We start from the raw sequence: 27,360 nt of genomic DNA, 5'->3' as shown, positions 1-27,360 counted from the left end.
GTGCTGAATTTGGTGTTAAAATGATTTTTGTGTTGGATGTGAAAGGTTGAATGCCTAAAAATGAGCACTGGAGTTGTGGGATATATAGATATACCAAGACAAAGTGTCAAAAGGGGAATTTATGATATTTTATCCATAAAGTAAGATTAAGACGCCTACTTTTACACTGAATGTACACAATTTTTGCTGTCTCTTTCCTGGTTTAGTAAGTACATCTGTTAATCTTGCTTTGAAAGAGTTTGAGTGAAAAACTTGCTTTTGCTTTAATATCCCAGACCACTGACTGAAAGCTTTGAAGCAATGGCCTGTTAGTGACCAACTTTGCTGACTCTGCCATTTGCCTTTACACCTTTGCCAGCCATCTGGATTGTTTTGACTGACCAGCGAAATAAAAACCTCACAAGCACTTTTGTGGCATATTTCACTTTCAGTAGATCATGAAAGAATCTGTTAACTGCAGGAGACTAAGACAGACATGAACATTGCAGCAGTCAGAAGCTGTGTGAGGTGAAACCCACCCTGCATAAATCTTTGCCAAAAGGCCCCTGCTAAGACACCCATCACTGGTGGACAAATCCCCTGGTCTATCAGAAGAAACTTTGCTGTCTGACACTTGCAGACATGTTGCTTTAATAGTCCTGCTGTATATCTCACTGCTTTTGCATGCTATCGACAACTGTGTTTAATTCCACCCTTCTTTATTGAAGGGTGGAATTAAACACAGTTGAAGACAGACATAATGCTAAATTAAACATAGTTAAAAAAAAAAAAGGAAAAAAAGTCTTTAAAACAATTTAGAACAGTGTACTGGCTGAAATAACAATGGTTTTATGTGTACTTCCAGGAAGCTCCTAAAGGCACTTTTCCAATGTGTGCTTTATGAAAAAAGAGAAAGAAAGCCACCACACACAAGATGACTTAGAGACTAAATTAAATATTTGATCTTCTCCCATTCTGTTTCTTGGGAGGTCTGACCCGTATGGTTGGTTGGTGTCCCCAGGACTGGAAATCACGTCTTCAAATCTTTGGCCAGACTGCAGAGGTATAAGTGTGTCACCCTACTTCCTTCTCCAAATGTTCTAGCAAAAAAAAGCAGTGTTATTTAGCTTCAGATGTTGCAGAGGGTCCGATGAAAAAGAGAGAACTCCCTAAGTGCATTGTTTTTTGTATTGTCCTCACTATTATTTGGCACCTTTGCCCTTCTCTTTCTCTCAGGTACCATCAGACAGAGAAGAGAGTTCTGTGGGGAAAAACTCTCTAGTCTTCTGAGCTGTGATCTAGCTCAACTCAGTCTGGGATCCAATTCCAATTATCCAGGTGAGGCAACAGACAAAAATATGGACATCTTGATAGAACAAGGGGTAATGATTTTAAACAGAAAGAGTGTAGATTTAGATTTGACATAAGAAATAATTTATAATGGGGCTGGTGAAATACTCTAGAATAGGTTGTCCAGAAAAGTTGTGGGTATCTCAGCCTTGGGAGAGCTCAAGGCCAGGTTTGATGTGACTTTGAGCAACTTAAATAGTGAAAGATGTCCCTGTTCATGGCAGTTGGTTTGGACTAGAATACCTTTAAAGGTTCCTTCCAATATTATATTAACATTTCATTTTTAAATTCCCATTTTCCATTCAAATGTAGCCATTGTGTGAATACACTCCTATCAGAATGATAGCACCCTATTGCACAATATATTTGAAATTTTTACTAAAAATATACCTTAGGTGAATAGTAGTAACTCATAATTTACTCTATTTCTTATCACAAAATGATTACCATTTTATAATTGATTTTTTTCCCCAGGTTCATCACAAGTGTGGCTCCATCTTCTTCTTTTGGACAAATATTTCTGTACAGTCTATACCAAATGAGACCTCATTAGAGGTCTTTTGGGGTAATGTCAGGGTATCTGCCTGGGCTGGTTTCTAGCCATGTTGGAAATTATCTGAATGTACAGATTTCATTTAAGTATAAAGGGCTACCCACAAAAAACATCTTAGAGAACTCATCAGAATTCAACTGCCTCTCTAAAGTGCACAAAATGCTCAGTGTTCTAAATACAGAAAGTATAAGAAATGTATAAATGTTTTCTCTCTTCTTTTCCTCAGATACCAAGCCATGCCACTATTTGGAACACTGCAACAGGTTCTGCTATCAGCCAGGACTGTCATGCTGTAACCAACATATCATTTTATTCATCTTTGAGTGACAAGAGCACAGGCCTGATGCAGGGAAGAGAAGACAAAATCTCCCACCTTTCCTCTCTGGCACAAGCTGTTCAGAGTTCACATCCAACATAGATCAAAACTCCCTCTTTATTGCTTGTCCCCAGAAACAAATGTATAAACAGGGTGTATGTGGACTACCCCTTTCAAGGCTTCCTCACACATCTATCAAAATTAGATCAGGACAATGAGATGTAAAACAAACCTTAAAAACACCTTCCCCTCACTCCTTCCTGATCTGTACATCATCTCCTGCAGCATTGCAAGGAGATGCAAAATGGGAGTTGGCGGTCAGTTCATCACATGTTTCAGTTCCTCCTTAGGGAAAGTATTCCTTCCCCTGCTCCAGCATGGGGTCCCTCCCATGGGAGACAGCCCTCCAGGAACTTCTCCAAAGTGAGTCCTTCCCATGGGCTTCAGTTCTGCATGAGCTGCTCCAGCATGGGGCCCTTCACAGGGTGCAGTTCCTCAGGAGCAGACTGCTACAGTGGGGTAACAAGTCCTGCCAGAAGACCCACACTAGGGTAGGTTCCTCTCTCCATGGGTCCACAGGTCTTTTCCAGGACCTGGGCTTCTCTCATGCCTGGTCGGATAGTTGTTCCAGCATGGAGTTTTACTATGGGCTGCAGGCTGGATATCTGGTCCTGTGGGGAAGATGTTTTCAAAATTTGGTTTACTTCTCATTATCTTGCTCTAATTGAATTTGTTAACAATCAAAATCAATTTCCCTAAATTCCTTGTTTTGCCCATAATGGTATTTGGTGAGTGATCTCTTCTGGTCTTTTCCCCAACTCATGAGACTTTTGGTGTATTTTCTGTGCCCTGCCCAGTTGTGGTGGAGAGTGAGAGAGCAGCTTTGGTGAGTGCCTGCCATCCAGCCAGGGTCAGCCCACCACATAGAGCAAGGGAGGAATTGGTCATGCTATGAGATCCAGGGATTTTTTGGAAATCCCCCTGCAGAAATGTAAGAAGTATAGTTTAACTAAAATCATTATTGTAACTGTTCATCTTAGCTGTTTTTAAGGAGTGTGTCTGTGGATTAGTATCTTCTATTAAGAACCAAACTCTCAATTCACATGCAAGTACTGTTCTTCCATTAAATCACATTTTTGTGGTTGTTTGTTCTTAATTGCTAACAGTAGCATGACTTAGATGTCTGTTTCTTTTCCAGAGTGAGACTGGCTGCAGTTAACCATAACTTTTAAAAGCAGAGAACAGCCAGCACCTGTACTTACAGTGGAGACCACTGTTAGCAGAAAGGCAGACATGGAACATGATTTGTTTTAAGGAACAGAAAGGCCTATCATTTTACAGAAGTGGCAAGTTCCCTCTCTTACATCAAGTTAGTAATTTTAGAAATAATTTTAGGAGCATATAGTTCATGAGAATCCTGGAGGGAGGAAGAAATTTAATAAGAAAACACAAGAGCATCACTATGAAGTGGTAAAAAGAGGTGTTAAAAATTGCCTAGCAACATAGTGTTTTAAAGTATATTCATAGAACACATGAAGCAAGAATTTTCAGTGCAAAAGAAGACTCTTTGTTCTTAACAAGTACTTCTGCATAGCTTTTCTGATGCACAGTATCACTTTTGTTAGTGGTGTAGCTATATAAAGTTCCAGCTGTGTATGGACCTGTGCATAACAGTTTCAGGAACTCAAAAGTTTAGCAGAATTTTAGGAAAGGAAAGCAGCCTCACACCAGTATTTCTGATAAGGTAATAAATTAATTACTTTCCATACATTCAGAATAATTCTTTACTATTTCCTACAAATAACTCCTGCAGAAAAAAAATGCTGAACTCCTTTTGCAGTGATGGTATTCTGCAATGGCAGAATGTAACTGAAGCAAGAAAATTTGTATGGAAAGGAAACAGCTGATATAAGATCAATAGATATTACTGGGAAAAACCAAACTAAAGGCAGGTTTTTGGCCACACCACTTTTCTTTGAGTCTGAAATCTGAAAGAATTTCAGCTCTTTAAACTTTTACTCCCTATTGTACTGCAGAAAGAAATAAATTAGGTTAAATTGCATGGGAAAAGAGAAACCATGGGTCCCACCACATTGCCTTGAGAGTGAGATAAAAACACTGTGTATTGTTATATATAAACCACTGATCATTCTTGAAAGGCTGTGATGTCACAAATTTTTGGAGGCCTGGAAGAAAGTAAACTTCACTATGCTCTTCAAGAAGGGCAAGAAGGGACAGTTTGGGAAACTGCCTGGCTGGACAGCCTCACTTCATCCTCTGGGAAGATGATGGAGCAAATAATTCTGAAAGCCATTTCCAAACACAAAGTACAAAAAGGTGACTGGGAGAGGTCAGCATGGATTTGCAAAAGGAGAATGATAGTTGGTAAATTTCATACTTTCTGGCATGAGAAAACTGGGTTGGATGTTTTTTACCTTGATTTTCATAAGGCTTTTGATGGAGTTTCTCAGCACATCCTCATTGAAGAGCTGATGAAGGGGAATTACATGGACAGAAAGGTGGGCTGAAAGTTGGCTGAGCTGCTGGGCTCAGAGGGCTGTGATCAGCTGCACAAAGTCTGCTTGGAGTTCAGTCACTCATGGAGGATCTCAAGTGTTAACTACATCCACTACACATTAACAAATTCTTTGACCTGAAATAATGGGACACTCTTAGGAAGTTTTGGAAGGATGCAAAATTGAGAGCAGTGGCTAATACACCAGAAGCTTGTGCTAGCCTTCAGCAAGACCTTAACATTCTAGAGAAACAGGCCAACAGGAATCTCATCAAGTTCAGCAAAAAAAAAATTCAAGTCCTGTTGCAGCAGACCTCGCATTTGAGATAGAAATGAGCTGAGACACACTTGTTTGTCAGCATGAGAAGGTTCCAAGTTTATTCTCTTTCACAACTCAGCCATCCTGACTCCAACTACTCACTGACTCCAGCTACAGCCAACTCAACTGTAGGCTTCCCTTGCAGACTCTGACTGCAGACCCAGACTGACTTTTCAGCAAATCCTTCACAGAAGCAATTCCCTCTCCCATTTAGCCCATCCACCAGTCCTTCTGAACCATGCCTACAGTTCCCCTTCCACAGAATCCTCCCCTGACTATCCAACCCACACTTGTATCACACTCATCCTCATTGGATACAGCTGGGCCTCGTCAGGGGTGAGGTTACTTGTAATTCCTTCTCCTAGGAAGTCCTGCCCCTGCAAGGGGAGCAATAAGCCTGTGCACCAGTACCCACTGGTTGCTGAACCACTGGAGACCAGCTTTGCAGGAAAGGATTCAGTGGCTCTACTGGACAAAAATGCAATGCTCTGTTGCAGGAAAGGTCAAGCCTCCTCTCACATTGCATTGCTAGCTGGCCAAGGGAGGTGATTCCTCACCTCTACTCAGCACTGTCAAAGACATATCTGCATTGCTGTGTCCAGTTCTGGGCTCTACAGAACAAGAGCAAGATGGATTTACTAGAGGGAGCCCAATGAAGGGCCATTAACATGATTGAGGGACTGGAGAGTCTGACAAGCAATAGAGGCTGAAATTGCTGGTATAGTTCAGCCTGGAGAAAAGAATGTAAAGGAGAAAGGTCTTAAGATATGTTTTGGCTGTAATAATTGTAATTAATTGTAAGGAAAAGAGATTATAAGAGTATAGACATTTTCTGCTTCTTCCTTTGTGCTGCTGGGTGAAGGGAACATTTGATTTCAGGTATGAAGTTTTTTTTCAAGTTTCAGCTAACCTGCCCAGTTATGAAACAATTTTATTTTTCTCTGCATTTGTCCAGGTTGCAGTAAACATCCTCCAGAAAAGTCTCTATGAAGTATGTAATACTGGTTGTTTCTACCATGAAACACTATGTAGTCCTTGTGAAATCAAGACAATTTCAGCTTTGTGTCTGAAATTTGAGGATGCATACTCTTTTTCAACTTCCAGAAATGTCAATGTCATAGGCCATTATCTAGAATTCCATGAAAGTGACTTCTTATTGAAGTGGACAGTAGCCTGACTTTCAGTGGTTTTCCTCACATGCTCAGGAGAGGTATATGTTTACACACACACTGAGTCAAGTCTTCTGGTGGCAACAGATTGGGTGTAATAGCTTTTTTAATCCATCAGCTGAAACCATACAGATGACAATATTAACTAGGCAGTGCTTCCATCTCCCTTCCCATCTCATATGTATGTCAAACCATACAGTCTTCCCAGTGCTTCCTTGGGTCACTTCCTTGTTTTTCCTTTGCTTCATGTTGTAATTATTTGCCTGCTATCATTCTGTAATACCATTAGCATTATGCAGTATAATGCAGTTGCAGAATATTGATGGCACTCTGAGTCAACCCAGCAATTACTGTGGAAAGGCCCAGAAAGACTACTGTACATTATAAAAGCATTAAAGTGTGAGCACTATGCGATAATGATGGAATTATCCTTATTTACTTCCTGCCGCTTTCTGAATGTCACACACAAATTGAATACTAGATAATCATATTCCTACCTGGTCATTTTCCACCTCTAGACTCTATATAATGTCATAAACAACTGTATCCTTTTACTGTAGCAGTTGTATGAGGTCTACTAACAAAAGCTTGCATAAAAAATTAAACATGTTAATATAGCAGAATAATTTCCTGTTTTCTTTTTTTCTTTCTTCACTTTTTGATGAGCTATATCTATATTCAAGCTCTAATTCATGCATTGGAAGAGAATTCAAATTCTGACCTAGTGGGATCATTGTTAGACTAGACTTTTTTTTTTTTTTGATCATTTGTAATGAAATAGTTGAAGTCAACAGAATATGAATTGCCTAGCACAGTGTGCATATTCACAGCACACTGAAGAACATAAGAACAGAATAAATGGCTGTCTGTGTCAGACCATGGTTCTATCCAGCTCCCTGTTCTCCGTCTCCATTGAGAGATGACAGGAGATGCTGTTTCAACATTGCAGACAAGCCCCACCATTTTCGTCTGTCTCTTCTCCTTGTACTCCTCACAAACCCAGCTGGCATGTCAGACACTATATATTAGAAAGAGTATGACTTTCTAAATATTAGAGCTATATGACTTCTGCCTGTAGTATCTCTTTATGGACCCATTGTGTATGAGTTGTCTAATACTTTTCTGAACCTGCTGATATCATCTGCATCCACAAACTCTTATGCTGTAATTTGCAGAGGCTCACTACGCTCTGGAGAGAGTCACTTTCTCTCAGATGTTTTAAATCAAGCTCCTACTGGTTTAAAAATTTGTCTGTAATTCAAAGTTTGCACAGTTTGGTGAATAAGAGTTCTAAATGATCTTGTCCACTGGTTTCATGGCTTTACAAACCTTGGTCATATGCCATCCAGATTTCTCATCTCCACAGATGAAGAGATTGAGATTTCCCCCCCTGGCTTTTTTTGTTTCTGCTTGTAAGTCATGTCCCTCTTGGGCTCTCCTGAATTTCTGAAACTAGAAAATGTCTTGTCCATCTTTTAATTTTGTGCAAGTGTCACTGCAAAAACTTTTGAAACCAGAGAAATCCCCCTGTCAATCTCTACCCCTCAGAAAGAGGAACACTAGGGTGAGTATGTACATGGGCTGTTATTACCTTGCACCACAAGATCTGAGCATCAATTGCTTCATTTTGTTTGTTTAGCAATTGCTAGTATTTACCTCCTTTGCTTGTGTTTGAATAGGTTGTCTGAGTATTTTGGCAGTGATTTATTTTTTTAGGCAGCTGCTCCTTTTGTGTTAAGGTTTTCAGTGATGGTTTTTTCTCCTGGCTATGGTACTGTGGGTTGGATGTAGACCTGCCAAACTTATACTATTCCCACTAAGACAAAAATAACTGCTGGCTTGAGGGAGAAATTGAGGTAATTTCAACAGATCTCAAGCACATTATTATTTCTGCATTTTATAGTGTTAGTTTCCTTTATTCTGCTTATTATTCCAGCTGCTGATTCCATTTTGCCTCGTTGTTTTTATTTGTAAAGCTCGGTCAATTTTCAAGTATAGAAGCTCTTTATAATTTTTCACTCTAATTATTAATTAATTAGTTCACCATTATTTCTTTCCAATGTTTTTTACATTCTCTTCCTGATCTGTAAATAGGATAATTTGAGTTGTTCTTTCAACAGATTACTTGGACATATGGTTCCTGATATGCATTGCTGAAAATGGGCACATATAGGTATTTTTACATCTCATTTCTCTGGAACTGGTGTGATGGGAGTGCTGAAGAGGTCATGATATGCCAAATGCTACCAGAATTATCTGATTTTTAGTTCACATTAATTTTATAATCTGGATTGGTTTTGCTTTCAAATATTGCTTATGAACCCTGATAAAGCACAGCAAACTGAGGACTGAGGAAAGACCTGGTTTCAGCACCACTGTTTATATAAGAGTTGGCTAATTCTGTCCTTCTTGTCTGGTTTCTACCAGAAAACCTTTTGATTTTAATTGGTTCCAAGAACTGAGTAGAGAAAGTGATGTAGTTGAAAAAAAACTGAACAAAGATTTTCTCCTTAGATTTAACAGAAATTTACAGCTAATGTATCCCTTGTGACCTTGCATGAATTAGAAAGTGAAGAGGAGATCTAAGTGACAGAGATAGAAAGTTATAATATCTGTAGTAAAGAAGAAAGGAGAACAAGCTAAATCTATGTTAGCCAGGAAGTTCTACTAAGAGAACCTCTTCATATCTAAAAAATAAAAATCACTGCACAGGTGGCTGCTGGCTCACTATCTCCTATCCAGCACTGGCAGGGTAAGGGACTACAAAAATTTTATTGGATAACTTTGTACATTATTTTTTATGATTTGCAAACTAAAGCCTTTTACGTGACTGTTTAGAGAACACAACTGTGTTCTCTAAATATTTTACAGTTTGGTAAAACATTCCTGTCTCAAATCAAATGCTCTCAAGTTTTCCAACTGAACCTGGCCTTTGATTCCCAAAAGCTTAAAGATTCAAACAGCATCTAATCATGTGGAGGGGATCTGCTCTTTCTCTGGAACAAGAAATCATTATTAGCTTTTTTCACATAGTTTTGTAAAAAATCTTGAGATTGTTTGACTCAGTCTGTTCTGAAGATGCAGAAAATGTTTGTTTTATCAACCAGAGATAAAAGTAATGTTTAGGTGATGGTGCAGTGAGTTCTTGTAAGACAAATCTAATCATGAGCCTGAAGGGACTGGTTCATTTGCAAATATTTCAAATCAAACTGCAGCATTCAGTCTGCATACAAATCCCCATGGAATTTTTATGATTTCTAAAGCCATTGTTTTGAGAAAGTGAAACAAAACCAGAGTGTCCAGACTGGATAAAATCTGGGAGTATGGTTATCTATGCAATCTGTAATCTGTATATGCTTAGATGTGCCTGACACAGTTCTACAGTTCCACACAACCAGGGTTCAAGGCAATGGCAGACTACCTATGTCCTGATTAGTAATAAATCCCACTCTCTTAAACCCATATTTGCTCTTAGATCATATAATGTTAGGTTTTTTTTACAAAGGGCCCAAGGTTAATTTGTCCACTGGAAAGTAGCTCTATGATGAGGCCACAAGGGCAGGTGATTGTTTACAGTTGGGTCAGACCTGGTGTGTCCAGCCATGGAAAGAAACATATCAATTTATGGCCATCCCATGTTAATGCAGGTTTCCTCTATACTCTATAACACTAACTGTGTAAGATGATTTAGGGCTCAAAAGTACGCTTGCAGCCTGGGCTTTTCATAAAGTAGAGATACATGAAGTATTGTATCTTCTTTGTTAGGCAGAACTAGGTGATGAATGGAAGGCCCTATTTTGTGCTATCAAATCTTTAATGGCTTCTAAGTCTATTCCCATCAACTGTAGCTGTCAAATCAGTCGTTCAAACTCTCATGGTGTCACAAGCATAATAAATATTAACTGCTTTTTCAGAGCAATTTTGTTATGTTGTGCTCTTCAGCAGAGGAGCCTTCCTTAATATAGTAAGTAATGCATGGGCAGTATGGGTAGAAATGTTGTGGCACTTGATAAGGATTAATGTGTTTGTTTATTATGTTGGAAATTATCTTCTCCTGAGCCCTTTTAATGTTCTTGTCCTGAAAAATCTTTTCAAGGTTCATCTGTAATGATTTAAAAGTTACATCTCTGAATCTGAACACATCACCCTAGATACTCTGTGTACAAAGAAACAGGCCCTCAAGAGGGTGATGCTTAGGACACACATTTTAGCACAGATTTGCACTCTTTCTGTCACCACCTTAGGGAGAGAACCCCAAACCAGGTGTGATGTGCACATCATCGTTGACTTTTCATGAAAATTGCCCACAGCCAGCTTTGGCCCGGCCTTTTCTAGGTCTTTCATGGTGGCCCATAAATTATGCTCTGATGGGTGGGATTCAACTCAAAGCAGCTAAAATAATCAGGGGCTTGTTTTGCCATGTGATTGTGTTGTGTGACAATACTGAGGTCCAGGGTGGCTGAGCAACATCAGGACGTGAGGCCTGCCATGTTGTGGTTCTAGGATGACCTTGGGTGCAGTAGGCCATGCTGCCTGTTCAGGCAGGATCACCCTGCTGAAAACACTTGCTGTTCGTCATCAGGCCCTCAAAGGCAGGTATCCAATGTAGATAATCTGGATTTCAGAATCTGGGAGTAAAATGGGAGCTGACAGTGCACATTTGAAACCTGGGATGAGTTGTGTCACCTCCATGGGTATTTGTTTCTCTACCAACTGTAAAGCCATACCAGGAAAAGTACACAGACTTTGACTTGTGGTTTCCTAAGCTAAAGCAGATTAATTTCTCCATAGACACTAGAGACACTGTTTGTCTTCTGTCCCCTTGGGTTCATTGTGTAGTGGTGCTAAACAGGAAGGGGTCAGGTGGAGAGGAAATAGTGGGGGACTGGCTCATGTCTGTGCTGCTGAGTGGGGGATACATTACAGCAAGCCTCCCTCTCATGGAAAGAGATGGTTTAAGCAGCTCAAATCAGCAACAGGAACTGAGCACAACAGATGGTCAGTGTCTGACATCACCCTTTCACATAACCCTCTTTTCAATGCAGCAGTGTACACCTAACCCAGGCAATGTGTTGGTGCATGCAGAATTGTAATCCTTACAAGACACAGTGGTGGAAAGGGCTTTCTCTGGAAACCCCTGGGGAAGAGGAGGTGATGCATTCCTCCCAGCTGGATGCAGCACTCTCATAAACAGTGGAGGATACTTCTACTTCTGAATGCTGTCCAAATTCATGTCTTCCAGAGCATACCATAACCACCAGCCAGTGGTTATCACCGGGGAATTTTACACGGAGGACTTTTCAACCTGTTCTTGCAGGATAGATTTTTCCTGAGGGAAAACAGGCAAAATTAACTCTGTCTCTCACATACTGTCAAGCTATTTTATAAAAATGTCCTGTCTGGCTGTTGTTGTCCACTGTTATTAGATATGCAGTGCAGGCATTTTAATCTTGATGGCAGCTTACCAGCTGTCTGAAAACTGCACCCCTAACCTTGTTTTGCAAAACATTGCTGTAGGTCCATTTTGGTATCAAAATCAGCCTTTTTTTCTGTTACCAAGGTGTAGCCCAAACAATTTATCTAGCAAGATTATAGCACACTGGTATGTCACCATCATATTTTCTGGAAAAATCCCTTTGCCAGGATTTCTTCTCCTAGGAAGCTGAGAAGCCTCAGAGAAAAAGAAAAATAATATTATCTCATTTGCTTCTCCTGTGTTTTGCTGCTTTGGAATGTGGTTTGGAGATTGATTATCCAACATGTGAATTGTTTTTACTTAATGACCAATCACTGTCAGGCTGTGTCAGACTCTGAGGAGTCAGTCACGGGTTTTTAGTTAGTATCTTGTTAAGCCTTCTCTAAGTATCCTTTCTCTATTCTTTAGTATAGTTTAGTATAGTATTCTTTAATGTAATATAATATCATGAAATAATAAATTAGCCCTCTAAGAACATGGAGTCAGATTCATCAATTCCTCCTCCATCTGGGGAACTCAGAAAATACCACACCCATGTCCATGACAAAGCTCTGCCATTTCTCCATGTCTAAAACCTAGGCTGTGGTGCTTCTGACTCCCCTTGATACACTGATCAAAGCAACATTTCAGACTGCTTCTGGCTCGCAATTTGATTGTTCATGTTTCACCTTGATTCACCCTCTTTTGGAGGAATACACTTTTCTTTTTTTTGTGGGACTGTGCATATTGTTCCACCCTTCCAACTGAGTTAGCACAATCTTGAATAGACAACATGTCTATCAATCACAGCTGTCTCTGAGGACTGCTTTAAGTGGTGTTTCAGTGAAGCTGTTAGATGAGTATACATGGTGATCTGTCCTCCAGCAAGGCCTGCCCATTTTCTCCTCTGCCTGAACAGTCATTTATTTTAGGAGAAAGAAAAAGAAAGGGTATGAGTTTGCATGAGAGACTCTTGGGTTGTTAAACACCTGGGGAATAAAAAATATGTTCTGAGGTTGTTGAGTGAGGTTCAACCTTTTCCCTCTGTCCCTCTCCCCATGATCTTATGCAATTCAGAGTGATTGATTTGGGGAGTCACAGTGTGAGTCACCAATTCTTTTCTCTGGTTATAAGAAGAATCCATTTACCTAAAGCAGGGGTTTAGACATCACAGTGGAAACCAGGTGCTTTCAAGTTAGGTCTTACAGTGCCCTAAGTAGATTTTTGTTTATAAAAGTCCAATTTGTTACCCAGAGTACAACAAACCAACAATTACACATTTGAGAAAGGCATTGATTACTTATTTCAGAGTTGGGCAGTCTGGGTGCCGGTTGGTATTCCACAAACCAAGCGCAGCAACTACCAAAACTTTTTGCTATTTATTAATTTTAGCAAACAAAGAATTATTGTTCATTGGCTACAAGCTACCTAGTTCTCTTATTAATTAGTATTCTATCTTCTGTTTGTTAATGATTCTCTTGATTCTCATGCTAATTGGTCTGCATAATCAGAAATTCTCTTCTTTTGAGTTGTTAAGTTCCTTGGGTGGTCAGTGATGTGCCTTGATGGAATTATCTTTTATCTTCTGGGGGATGATTTCAGCACAACTGCTGAGAGGGCTTTGTTAGTTTCTTCCTTATCTTGGGAGTTCTGCCAAATGTCCTTGTGGTCCATAAATTCTGTATTCTTTGTGCAGACTGTCAGTGAGCATCCTTCTTCCCAAGGTTTTTTAACCTCCCCCTAGGTCTGAGAGAATTGTCAAGCCCTAAACAAAATCCCAAGGTAATTCTACCATCAGTAATTTGTTTTTATAACACCTGGACATCACTTCAAGCTTGTTATCAGCTCTCTGTTTCATGGATTGTATCTCTCTTCTTGTTGATTAGTATACAAAGATGAAACATCAAGGATTCTTTCTTAAGAAAATTTTATATATTCCACATTTTTGCTCAGGGTTTGAATGACATATTTTCCTAGCAATTTCATTCATATTGTGACCAATTTTGAATCTGCCAGTGCCAAAAAATAGAAAGCTTCTGTATAGATAATGTGTGATATAACCAGTTATGAAATACCACTGCTGAGTGTTATCTTCTTACAAGGAATAATTTGGAGTCCTGGCTCTTAAACCAAATAATTTGCCAAGTTTTCCCCAGCTCTTCTTATATCTGGCAAAGTGAGCGCATTACTGCACATCAGTCTCATGTAGCTCTGGCTGTGGAAGAGAGCATATGTAGATTAGGGGACTGGGAAGCACCTGTGGTGATAGTAGTGTGGCTGAATCGCCATGCAAATATTCCCTCACCCTCAAATGTTTCAAGTGAACATACAAATGCTGCAAATACAGCAACTCCAATATCATGAGGAGTGGAGGATATAGTGTTATACAGTTGGAATAAGAGCTTTCCTGAGCATTTACTAATTTGCAAGTTTAGAAGTATAGAAATTCAGTATATTCTAACTTGAGAAATTTTAAAATGCAAATTAGAGGAAAATAGAAATGCCAGCAAAGAATAATTTGGGAACTAGTACCCGATCCACAGTATCTACTCCTTTTTAGCCACAATTTTTAAACAATTAAATAGACAACTAATTTAGGACCAGAACCTCTCTGTCCTGATGGATATGTTCAAACAGCATACATCACATTCTTATTGCATATATCTAACCATATCAAACCCCTTTAATTAATGTCTGTTTATACTCTATAGATCTGGATTTCATAAGAAGGATTCAGCAGCCTACCATTACTTTTGCTTTTTGAGACAAGTGAATTTTATGCAGCCACACAAAATCAATTCATCTGAAGGCAGAAATGCATACATGGTTGTCCTGGCCTATTTCACTCATCTCTTCTGTCAGCTCAGGGAATGTTAATGATTTAAATAAAAACTGTTTGTCACAAATTATGTAAGATATTATTTTCCTCACATACAGACTTCTTTTACCAGTGAATAGTGTGAGTGGTGTATTGTCCACCATTTAGCACTTCCTCCTAGCATGTTACATGACTCAAGTGACAACATAGGACCTGCCCAGTCTGTAAATACAGCACCAGTGCCTCCTGCTCTCAGCCACATGAGTTAAACCAGATCCTATTTTTGTTGCACTTATGCACCTTTGGAATTTCTCCATTGCCAGCATTGTGCCCTGATAAGCAAAAATTGTAAAGATTGAATCTGATCTTGCACAGACTTACTGTTTTTAAAAAAGTAGTAGCCCAGCTCATGTGCTTAACCATGTAAGTGATTCTCTGAAAACTTTCTAACTGTAATCAAGGGTACTCTGTCCCACAGTCCTAGAAAGAGGCAAATAAGGATTTCAAAAGTCCTGTATTGGCCAGGTTTACAGATATAATACATACCAGGACAGCTTTATTGTCTCTCAAAAGAAAAGAATTAACCTAGTAACCTCTAGATGGCTGACGTTTTAAAGCAGACCTCAACGGTCTGTCACAAAACTATTTATGCGAAAGACTGGCGCATTTTCTGAACAGAAGGTCCTGACAAAACTGATTGCTCACTTTTTTGTTAACAGAAAATGGTCATCATCTCTAGGATTTCTAAACAGTTTAACAAATCTGTTTAACTGATGACTTTTTAGTTGCAGATATTAGTGACTTTTTAATTGCAGATATTAGTAATGTATGAATCTCAACACTTTCCCTCTATTCATTTCAGAAGGGGTTCTATACATGAAGATGGGAAGGCAATGAAAAGATTTATTTACTCTAGGCTGGACAGACCAGCTCCTCTAACTCTCTTTTACAGGTACAAATGTAAAAAAACTAAACAAAAGAAAAAAAACAGCTAAAAATTTAAACAACCTGACAGCTAATCTCATCAAAAGAGAAAAGGAAAGAAAATAATTGAAAGAAAATTCATCAATTTGTGCATACTGATCAAAAAGAAAGATGTAGGATGGCATCTTTAATAAATTAAAACAGCTTTTAAGCTTTTCTCAAATATTGTGACAATGGGAGTTTTTCAGACTCTGCTAGTAATATACTGCATAAAGACAAAGAACAATCAGAGTCTTCTCCTGTCCTGGTTAGAGCCAAGACCTGCTCTTACACACATGAAGTTCAAATCATTTATACCTCTTTTCTAGAGCCTGCACTTCCAATGAAACTGTATCTGGTATCATTTTTCCTTAGATAACTTAAGTTCTATTTCTTACATCCTCCATGTTGTTATTTTCAGCCTTATTTTCAAATCTGAAATCTCAGTGCCTTACATCACCATCCTTACTAGTATACAATTGAAATAACTCTTTGAACATGACATTAAAAGTAAGAAATGTTCCTGTGATGGTCCCCTGTGATATACAGGAATCATATAATATGCATAAAAAGAAGGAAAAACTCAAGGAAGCTCTTCAGAAGATTATATTTCCTCCTCTCATACAGAGTGTGCTTCTTTTTTAATCCATGGAGATTGTGATTCAGGAATAATTTTTAGGTATCTTCCTTTCACATAAAGTGCTTTTTCTACTGTCTTACCAAAACTTTCAGATGGTGAACCAAAAGTTGCATTCCCAAATGGGAATCTGCTAGGCTGACTGATTGAAGTAACTATCCAGTGTGGGTTCATCTGTGGGAGGTCTAATGTCTCTGCTGGATGGATGGACCTGAGGGCATGAGGTCACACTGGTGAACTAGAATTGGCAATTCCTAGGAAAGTGCTAGCATTCTCTTCGAGTAAATGCCATTTTGACCATATTGAAATTATCACAGTAATCAAACTTTCCAGACCAGCTGGATCCTTGCAACTACACTAAGTTCTGCTTCCATTCCTACAGCTTCACTAAACCCACAAAATTTGGCCCACATTAAAACTGGATAGATCTCTAGGCTACTAAAATATGGTTATCCAGTTATTGATGTGGGTGTGGTTCTCCCTCTGGAAAACACTATTCAGTACCAGAACAAAAAGTACTGTAAATAGCTTTTGGACTTCGAGAGAAAGGAAGTTGGTTTATTTTTTATGTAATACTTTAGTTACATTTTCATTTAAATCCACATTTTAAAACTATTGTTTTAAATCCAAAACCAGACCAGGTGGTGGATGCCAATGCTCTTTCCATCACAGCAAGACATGATATAATATTCTTTCTAGATTTACCTGCCCTTCTGTTTGTCATTCAATGCTCCTGTTGCCATGGATGTCAAGGGAAGTTTTCCCATCCAATTCATCTGTGACATTTGGAAATTGTCCAACAATGAACTGCCTAGAAAACTGTTTCATACTAGGAAGACATCATTTGTTCTTTCTTGCTTGTCTGAGAACTGTTTCTGTTGCTCTTCTCTCAGGATGGATGGGACAGGGTTTCAGGATTTTTGAGCAAGGAAATTATGCCTTATCTTAGGATAACTCTTCTAAGAGGTGTTTTATCTGTAGTAGAAGGGGGTTCACATCTAATCTGAACTGTTTCAGTGTCATCCTACAATTTAAAGTTAAAATGGTACTTCCTGTCTTCATAACATTCCGTTCTTTCAGGTTATTCAGTACTGTCACTGCTTCCTCATCATTTCCCAGTGGGTTTGCCCTCAAGATGAGCATAACAAGTTGAAGTACTCCTTGAGTTCTGTGTTGGGATCTTCTGTAATTAGTGGGTCAAAGGTGACCCTGTAACTTACAAACCACAGCCATGTGAAAGGTTTATTTCAGAGCGGAAAGATGAAAAGAGTAAGGCAGACAGTGGCTGGAATTCTGTTTTAAGCAATTCTGAAGCATGGAGAGAAAGCTTCCTCTGTACTGGTAAGTGAAAGAGGGTCAGAAAATGAGCTTCAGTGCTGAAACCCATCAATATCAATGTTACTTAATTATTAACATGGTCCTTGATCTCTTTTGGACTGTTCAGATGAGCTCTCATCAATTCCAATGCCTGTAAAATAATCAGGCTTACTTCCTTTCACCTGTACTGGTATACGTGAAACTCCTTCCATCATTGTTAAAGTACAGCAAATCAAATTACATTTTTTTTTCCTTCTTAAGTATTGAGAAGATCTTGGTTCTCCTGGATAAGGGTTGGCTGACATGAGAAATTAGTGGGAATTCCTTAGTTTTGGTAAAATAGATCTTGATTTCTCTTAAGAAAGTTCTGCCTTCAAGAGATTTTTTTTGTTTGGTTGGTTGTGGGTTATTTTTTTAATTGGCATATTATGAGGCAGATGTATGTATGCATTGACTTGCTCCATGTTCCATGAAATATAGATTGATGTGTAGCAGGAGGCTTTCCTGCTTTCTGGTAATACTTGCATGACAATTAGTCCTTAGAAGAATACATTTTTCTCCTTAAAATATTCACCCATGTTTATAAATCATGTTCTTTGTAATCATCTATATTCATCTACATCTGGAAAGATTAAACACAGAATATTCTTTTAAAGTCATAGTGGGAATTTTATTTGCCAAAATGTCCATCAGCTATGCTTTGTAAAATTCTAATAAAAATAGTGTTGCCTGTAAAAAGGGGTGGCTTTGAAATATTTCTGATAAATTCTGTGTTATTTTGATAGATTTATACATTTGTGATCTTCCTAATTATGTATTTACTACAATTTTTCAGGTTGTATTTAAGCTGATTAACCTAAACCAGCAGTACAGAATAATAGAGCCTTGCCTCTACAAATATAGCAGAATTAATAACAATCCTTTCCTTTATTCAGCTAGTCCATCTTGATGAGAATTGCCTGAAGGCTGGAGTTCTTCATGTTCATTAAGTGCTGAAACCCCTTCTGATATGGAAGGAATCCTAATCTAGTGAAGATTATTTACTGTGCTGGGTCTCTGAGAACACATGGGATGGACACATGAATGTAAACTGCCTTCAAGCAAGCCTAGGATGGCTTATGGTGATAAAGTGAAGTCTTAGAGAAGGAGGATCTACACTGGTGTAAAAAGGAAAATATTTGTCCTCTTCTCTACTAAGTATGGTTCACTATATTTAACACACAGGCCTAGTATGTTAAATAAACATAGATGTTCACACGACTACCTTACTTACATAGACATCCAATGGGAGAAAGGGAACTCTTGTGTCATCATTCAATTGATCTTTTTCAGATATTACCATCAATTTTGAAAAAGTTTTGGATCTATGTGTCAAAAGGCTTGTTCCCCAAACACAATGGAGCACACTGGAACAATGACAGGCAGAGGAGCCTCAGTAACCTGAACAGAGAAAATGAAGCACCCAGATCTGGCTCATTCCAGGACTGTCTCAAAGCATCAGCCAGATTTTCCAGACATGGCACTAATCAGTGGGATAATAGGAGGTGCTTTCTCTATCACCTTTATACACTGAGGAGGGTTACTCCCTGCAAGGATCTGGGAGACACTGTGGGGTGCAAGGGAAAACTATCTTGCATTTGTACAAACTTTTGTATGATGGATACTTAGGGAAGAACAGTGGGGAAAGAAAGGGATCAGCATGGTTTGGGGAGGTATGAGAGTGGTACAATAGAATGAATAAGGAAATAAATGTGTAGGTCATGTGTATAGAGGTTGCTGACTGGTACACTTGCCCTGTCACAAGTACAAATTTTGTCTGATCACAACTATATGTCCTGTTTTCTCATTTAACTCCATCTCTAACTATTTCTTCTGGTCCACATGCATGTGTGTATGGAGGTCTGAGTGCCAGGAACTGAAAGAGGGACAAAAAGTCACATATGGGGGCCAAATTCCTGTGATGTCAGCAGTGGGGGAGGACAGGGTGCACATTGTGTGTGTGGGTGTGAATGTCAGTGTGTGTAGGCACTAGGGAACAGCAGTGGAGACTTGCCTGAGAGTACAAGAAGAGTGCTGATAGCTAAATACTGAGGCAATCAGAAGTGTACAGGAGAGTCAAAGTGGAATGGAATAATCTGAGGTCCTTGCTTCTGGAGTCACCATGATCTGGATGTTTGCTGAGGGAAAAAGATCAGGGCAGTGGTGCTTTTTGTGTTGCATGGGTTTTATGGTTTCTGTCCCTGCTGATTTATGTGGCTTCCCATGAATTTAAGCACATGTATTGAGTTCACATACAAAGACTTTCTTCTGGCTGGATGGTGGGACATGGAGCTGCAGCAGCCTTGCCTCTATCAAGCTGCTGGGTTTGGCATCTCCTAGCACCCTAGAAGTGCTGGTTGTGTCCCTTGACCAGAGAGGGTCTAACTCACCATTTCACACTAAGTCATCTATGAAACAAATGTCTATATGTGGTCAGAGAAATCCCTTTCTGAGAACCTGAATGAATATCAGCAAGTGCATGGTGCTGCCTAAGTATTGATGACAATTCCCCTTTGCTACCTCTCACATAACCGAATGGAGAAACTGCCTGAACAGTCTGAAAGCATCCCACAATGTGCAAGCACATCTCTTCTGAAATCAGCAGCCCAAGCTCTGCTTTGGCAGAGAGTGTCTGGGGAGAGATTGCTGCTGTAATCCACAGGCTGGGCACAGAGGTTGTGTAACGTGCTGTTCTCAAATCCAGTGAGCAGTACTTTTGAATTAAAGAAAAGTGAAGGCTTAAAAAGGCTTCCAGGCTGAAGTGCCATTTCCACATGCACAAACAGTTCTCACACAGCGAGATGTATTTGTACCTTTTTATGCAAAATGCCGTGAAAAATTAACAAGGGCAGAGTATGTGCAGTCCCTGGGATCCCTTCCAGCATGTGTGCTTTATTATTTCCATAGGCCAAAACACATTGCCTTTCTGATCTAAGCCTTACTGATTTTGCTTCAGGCTGTTAATTCTCAAGTCCCCTGAACATTGGAAGATTCTGGCCATTACATCACACAAATGGAACCCATTTATTTTTAAAACCGTGGGGCTGAATGCTGGGCTCCCCCACAATAAATTTGTGATACTCTTCTAAAGTGAGAGGGCTGAGTCTGGTTTATATTATTATAAATGGAAATAGAAACTATTGCACAGGTTTCAGTTTACAGAATGTGTGATTTCCACATCAGTTTTCTATTAATTCCTATTTTCCCAGACATATGATGAACCAATAATTAGAGTACAGAATTATCAAGAAAAGATTACTGTTGTCAGCTGATCACATAGAGACACTCCTATTACAGTGAGCAAGAAAAAGTATTCTAAAAAATACTTTTCTCTGCAATCTAGGGTATTCATAAAAAATACCCTAGATTGCAGAGAAAGGGAAAGTGTTTTGAAGAGGGATTGTTTGGTGGGTTGTTCTTGGAAAAATGCTCTATATTAAAAGTAAGCAATTTATAACATGTATTTTCCTTCTTGAACACTAAATATGTGTCATATAATGGAAAATTTACAGCAAAATTAATTTGTATCCTGACCTTTCACTTTTAGATTTTCTCTTCTGCTTGAAGAGCACAGTCTCAGGAAACTATTCACAGTCTCAGGATCACTGTATGAATATATAAAATTCTTAAAATCCCTGATATTACAGGCCTTTTCTCTATTTTTTTTTTCATGAATAACTCATGAGTCTGTCTATACCTTTGCCTTGTAAACAAAAAAATCTATTAAATATACACTACCAAAAAGAAGAAATCTAGAATTTGTAATGTTCATTAGTTTAACAGTTAAGAGAATAGGTCAGGGAAAAAAGGTTTGTCAGATAAGAATTTTAACAGCACTGATGAGAAAAAGTCAAATGAATAAGAAGTGCATTTTATTACAGCACTCTACTGAGCTAATTTTGAACAGGATGTGCACCATGATGTATTTAAAAACTGACTTTGCCTTGGATCTTTGTGTTATTCAGACTGATCATGTCCTTCTTTACCCTAGCACAGCCATCTCCTTGTCTTACTCTGAAAAATTCCTCCTCTGTGTTAGGAGGATATTTTTCAAGATATCAGGAAGTGTCCTATACGTGAAGAATAGCCTATGCTTAAATGTTTCTGGAAATTATTTGCTACCATACCATATTTGGTTACCTAGAAAACATACCTTTCCATCTAGCTTAATTTCTTCCCTCCACCCTGTTCTTTGTTTTACTTTCAAGCACAAAGGTCATGCCAAAAGGATATTCTTAAATTGACAATAATTTGATTTTATTGCAGGCAGAGGACATGGCCATTTTTTTGCATACGTCAGTATATGGTACAAATACTACATGTGGCACTCTGTTTCTCCTACAGTTTCTTCCAGGCAGCAGGACATGAATTCCATTTCCTGGCTTTTCTGACATTCTCTGTCTGAGCAGTAATGCAGAGAAGCAAAGAAACAGAAAGCAGTCCTGTAATTTGAATATGCAGATAGCTAATGATATCACAAATTGTCCAGATATTTTGAGACCTAAGAAGTCTATTGCCTAAATTTTTGAACATAAGCAGGCAGTTTCTGAAAGCTAATTGGTATACAAGTGCATGTTGTTCATATGATTTCATTAAATTTGTCACAAGTAAATTGAGATAGAAAATACCTGTTTAGGCAAGTACATTTCAATTTAAATCTTGTTTGCTGATGCCTATGGGAATTATGAAAGTGAAGGGCTACAACAGCATAATGAAATGCAGGACGTAAATGGTGGCATCAAAGCAAAACATTCTGGAACCTTCAAATTGGTTTCAGATGCATGTCCAGCTCTGCAAGTGCTTTGTAACTCATTCTCAAGAGAGAATGTCAAGCTTTTGGACTCACAGATAATGACATGACAGCCTATAACCCTTCTGAAATATTCTGCCCTTTCATTAAAAGGGAACTCCTGAAGGTGGAGAAGAATACAGGAAGAAAGACAAATGGGAGGTGAAGAAAGATGTCATATGAAAGAGAATCAAATTTCTTTCTTTGATTTTAGGAAGTGTCACACTTCATATTTCTGATTATTCTGTGTTCAAAGAGCTCAGTGGCGTTTGTACCACTGGAAACATTTTTCTTTTAATAATAAAATTAAAAGCAGAAGAAAGCCAAAAATATAAACTGGGGTAGATGTCCCTTATTTTCCTGACTCCTCTCCTTTCTTCTGGACTTCATTCTAGTCCACTAAATAGTCCACTAAATTTCAACCACAGAATAAAGCAGGTGGTCAGTAAGTGTTGTTTGGTTATTTTCTTTCTTTAGAAAATTGGTACTGGGGGTCAAATTATAGAGCTTTCTGTTCCCATCTGCTCTGCAACTGGAGTTTCATCTAAGAAGAAGGGAGAAAAGCATTGTTCCAGTAATAGTTCAGATGGATATCAACAGAATAATTGCAGCCCATTGTGGCTTTTCTTTGTTTAATACACACATTTAGATCTCTGTGTAGAAGAGACCTCCCAAGATGTGAGTGTTTCCTTTTCTAAATGTGCAATACATCACAACTCTTTTGAGATATCTGCATCTCTGGAAGTGCAGGGAGATTTGTGAATGTCTTTGAGCACACTGGACAGTAAGGCATGAGCAGTAGTCAAAAAAAAAAGGACATTAGGAAGTTTGTAGATGAAGCCTGTATTTAACTGTGAGGATCTAATCTTTTCAGGCTCTTTCTGTAGACCAGAGGAAGATTTCTCCCAGGGACAATTTAGAGTGGGAACCCAACTCATTTTTCTGTGAGCAGCCTCCTGAAGCAGCCCCAGGCAACCACAAAAGGCCAAGTCAGAGAAGAGCTGCATCCTGTGGCTGCTTTTTCTTGTGGGATTCAGCTTGTTCCTGTGTGGGCAGGTCCCCATCCCTCTGCTGCACTGAAAGGGACTATCAAAGAGCTGCATGTTATAATTTTCTCTGTCAGTAGAACTGTAATCTATTTATCACTTCTTCAAATATAACATAATTTGTTAATTTAAAACACAGTCTTTAAGAGGATTACACATTAATTTTACTATATAATGCAGGAATTTTGAAAAATTAAATGTACTTTCAAACCTTCCTTTATGCCCTGTTTTGAATGATGACAAGGATTTCATTCTAATTCCTTTTCTAGGACCAATCCACTTATGTTTTGAATTATCAGTACCAAAAAACCTTGTTGTGTGAAGACTAAGTTCAAATTAATACAGTTCTCTTTCCTTTTCCACATGAGACATGGAGTTATTAAATTTCCTGTATTCATTTTCAAACTGTTTGAGTTTGGGGTTTTTTCCCCCACTGTTATGATCAATCAGAAGGTAGGCTGCATTTAACCAGAGTACAGACTGCTGTGATGGCAAGGATGACAGTGACAAATGATGAGCTGCATTTTGGCCATGTCTGAACTTGGCAGTTATCCCTGTTGAACTGTGAGCCTGACAGCTGCCTGGGCCTGGGGAGGTGAGAACCCCTCAACTTAGTAATGTGGCACTTCAGATTTGATTAGTTCTGCAATGTTAGTGTTTGGTTATGCCCATTTCTGGCTGACTGATCTAAAGAAATCACATTTTCCCTTGGTCTGCAACTGTCTCATCTGTTTGTTGGTAACTCCTGCTGTCAGCTACTGTTTCCTCAGAGCCCTTCATGAAATCATTCCTATCAAAATGAGGACACTTTATCAAATCTGAACTACTTGAATCAACCACCTCAATTGGACAGAGATGACTCAGAGGGTCCTCATGTGCACAACATTTCAGCAGATCTCAGTGAGCAGAGGACTCCAGAGGAAAAGCAGTGGTGGTAATTTCTTCAGCCAGCAGAGACAAAATGTGTTTCTTATCTCATTCTGTGTTTGTATACAAGCAAGCCCATGCAGGTGCCCCCCAGAGCCCTAGGAGAAGACTACACTTAGGAAAGAAGAGTTTCAATTTCCAGGTTGACCATGTTCTATCTTCAAAGGATCTGAGGCAAAGGGCTGGAGTTTCACTGTGCCTTTAGCTCTAGATCTAATACATATATTTAGACCATAAGCGGCTTGAAAAGACAGGATTTGTCAGCTTGTTCACTTGCGGCAGCCTGGGCAGCAATAAGGCATGAGTTGCATGTTTCTTCCAAGGTGGCTGGAATATCTAGCGCATCTAATAGTGCTGCTATTTGCCTTGAGGTGGTTTTTTTTGTTGTTGTAGTTGTTGTTGGTTTTGTTGGGTATTTTTTTGTTTTTTAAGTTTGCTTCTAAAGGAATAAGTCAAACAGCTCTTATGCCCTGTAGAAATGTGGCTGACATTTCTCAGTTTCAAGCAAACTGGATTCATTTAACCTTATTACTGGAGTCTCTTTAATTTATAGGGTATGACTTGGAGCATATTTAGGTTTGTGGGTCATGTTATGTCACACAGAGAGGAATATTTAGAAAGTGCTATTAAAGAGATTTGATTTTCTGGTTAGCCACACTCCCTGACTGAATAAAATCCAACCAACAGCCTCCCATGTCTCTATTCCTAGAAAAAACCCTGTTTGAAACATAGTCTGGAATAATAACATACTGAATTACTTTCATAATTTCAATTTGATGGAATAAACCTGCAGAGTTTTTGGTATTCCTACAAAGAATGAGCAAACAAATGTGCATTTAAAGAAGGACATTTCTAAGCTGAGACTTGGTGTAAAATTATGCTTAATGCTTAGCTTATCATAAAGTACAGTATTGCCAATCAAATTAAAAGAGAGACGAAGTTAAGAACAACTGATATTGAATCAATTAGTAAAACTTTCATATTTTAAATGGTCACGTCCATAAAAATTATTGTAGTACTGACAACCTGGAAAATGAATTGGTAACTGTGATAGGTACATTTATTATTAGCATGATCTTGTGAAAAAAATTTAAGAACCAGCTTCTTTTCATTCTATCAGTAGTGAATGTTCTAGGTAACATAATGAAGCAATGAAATAAAGGCCAGGCATTCTGATCATGACTACAAAGTCATTTAGCACCTGTGAGATGCTGAAATGTTGCTGAGCAATCAACAGAGAAGCTGCCCAAATCTGAGGGCTTTTTACTTATATTTGAAGGGCTTTTCATGTAAATATTCCCTTGTGAGCACTGAGGTATTGGTGGGATAAAAATTAGAATGGCATAGACCCTTGTAGATACTGCATATAACCAGGGCAAGACTTTGGATAGCTGTGTTTGAGTGACTGCTCAGCCTTACCTGGCCTCTGCAAGCAGCTGAAGTGATTGATTGGTTCCTGTAAGGTCCTGCAAGGCCCAGGGTGCCTCCTGTTCCACTTCTGGCTATGAGCATTTGCATGTGTGCATGAGTGGACAGGCACACAGCACTGACCAAAGCCCCAGCAGGATCCAGAAACACAGGTGGGAGCAGCCACGCTCTGTGAGAAACCATGTGGGTGTCTGGGCAGAACACACAGAAAAATTTGCAGCCTTCACTTCTAGTGTCCTTGCTGGCTTTTACCAGATGCAACACGCAAAAACAGCCCTGGGAGAAAACTAAACTGGCAATTTACAAGTGCCATAGCAAGATGCTTTAGAGCCATGGCCTGGCCTGTCCATTTGTGCTTCAGAAGCACCATGGGGTTGGCTGTATGATCAGCCATAAGAGGAGGACAAAGGGTGTCTCTACAGAATTTGCCTTCAGCTGGACTAATCTAAGAAGAGAGTCAGGGTCAGACTGTAAACTTGTATCTAGATCTTGCACTTCCTAAGAAAACATGTTAGCCAGAAGTGTGTGATGCGAAGGGTAAAAGCCCTAGGACCAGGATTATTGCCTTCTGTGGTTACATTTTGCAAGGACGCGAGAAAGACAAAAAGGAATTTGCATTCTAGAGTGGAGAAACTTCCACAGATTTCCACAAACAATTAGTAAAAAGAATCACTAGGAATGTACTGTGGAACAGACTATGGTATTTGACCATTTCATTAATTAATTTAATTTGTTTTTGAGGGGAGAGATCTAAGTAGCTTTTGTATTTCTTGGGTAGATCTATGATTGTGAGTAGACAAGAAACATTGTAATTTGTTTCTGTATCACGTAAGCTGGAATGTCTATATCTTTTATCTACTATATCCACTTCCAAGGTCAAGGTTACATTCCCAACCTTAGACTTTCAGACTTGATTATCTACAAGGACCAGTGTAGCCACATAATGGGGCAGTGGAGTTTTATAGCTTGTGTACAAGCTATAAAGTAAGAGGGAGATCTAAAAGGGAGATCAGTCAGACCAAACGACCTAATTATTGGTTTTTACCAAAAAAGAAAGTCATGAAAATTAGTCTGCAGTTGTTACAGTTCTGAAAAAACTCACCCATGACTCGTCCAAACCACACATGACTGCTCAAGCTGGTTGAAAGCAAGCAAAGTAACTCTGTGAGATTTGAACTTCCCCATTCAATTCAGCAAGGTTTTACTCAGCCACCCTTGACCATCTAAATTTTGGTGTGAACTGGTCCACTCTTTAGACTACTAAACAAACAATAAAAAGCAAAGGCAGAGGACAGTAGATGCAGGGGCAAGAGAGAAGCTACAATTCCTTTCAGCCAAGCCAAGACCTCATGGTAACAAAAGTCAAACTCAAGCACAGTAGGTCCAGAGAGTATATGCACCCATAACTTAAACAGCTGCCCCATGGAATTTACTTCCCATGGTTCTAAGTGGAAACACCCACTTGTAAAAAGACAGTATTAAATGCAAGATCTGAAGTATGCTGCTCTGTAACATTTGCCTTTGTAATTTCATATCTCTCATTTAACTGCTAATGTTCACATTTTCCTGGATTTGCAGCATACTCTGATCTTACCAGCAGAAAGTTCAACATTGATCCTTGATCCTTCCATGACCTTCCAGTGCCAGATTGGACAAACCACTTATTTTCTCTATGATTCAATTCCATTTATGAAAAATTCTCCTTATGAAAAATGAAGATAATATTATTTCCATGATTCG

This window comes from Agelaius tricolor, unplaced genomic scaffold (genome assembly GCF_023055355.1).
Source record: "Agelaius tricolor isolate 1412-34295 unplaced genomic scaffold, bAgeTri1.0.p SCAF_26, whole genome shotgun sequence".
Taxonomy (NCBI): domain Eukaryota; kingdom Metazoa; phylum Chordata; class Aves; order Passeriformes; family Icteridae; genus Agelaius; species Agelaius tricolor.
This window is presented reverse-complemented; position numbering follows the sequence as displayed.